We start from the raw sequence: 449 nt of genomic DNA on the forward strand, positions 1-449 counted from the left end.
AAAACAAATTTTTAAAAAATTTTAAAAAAAGATAAATATGAATGGTGGCCATTGAGATTGAGATTTGCCACATCACCTAATCTTTTATTTAGCTTTATTATATATATAGTTTTTTTATTTTTAAAAAATAATAAAAATAGAAGGTATAAATTATAATAACAATAAAAACTAAAAAAAATTATAATAATATAAAGTTAAAAATAATATGTAGAAAACGGACATTAGGAAAAAAATATTTACAAAAATAATTTTTTACGTTTGAGGCAATATGGTAGCCTTTTGGAATTCCTTGATTTAAAGAAGGTGTAATTCTCATTAAATAACTAATTAATAGTAAAATATATATATGCACATAATACTATTGTGTAAGAAATAATTTAAAAACCCCTATTTTAAAAAAAAAAATAGAAAAATATTTTTCTGATCATTGAGGCATGCCACATAGGCTG

The sequence above is a fragment of the Solanum pennellii genome, chromosome 9 (assembly GCF_001406875.1).
Source record: "Solanum pennellii chromosome 9, SPENNV200".
Lineage (NCBI taxonomy): Eukaryota > Viridiplantae > Streptophyta > Magnoliopsida > Solanales > Solanaceae > Solanum > Solanum pennellii.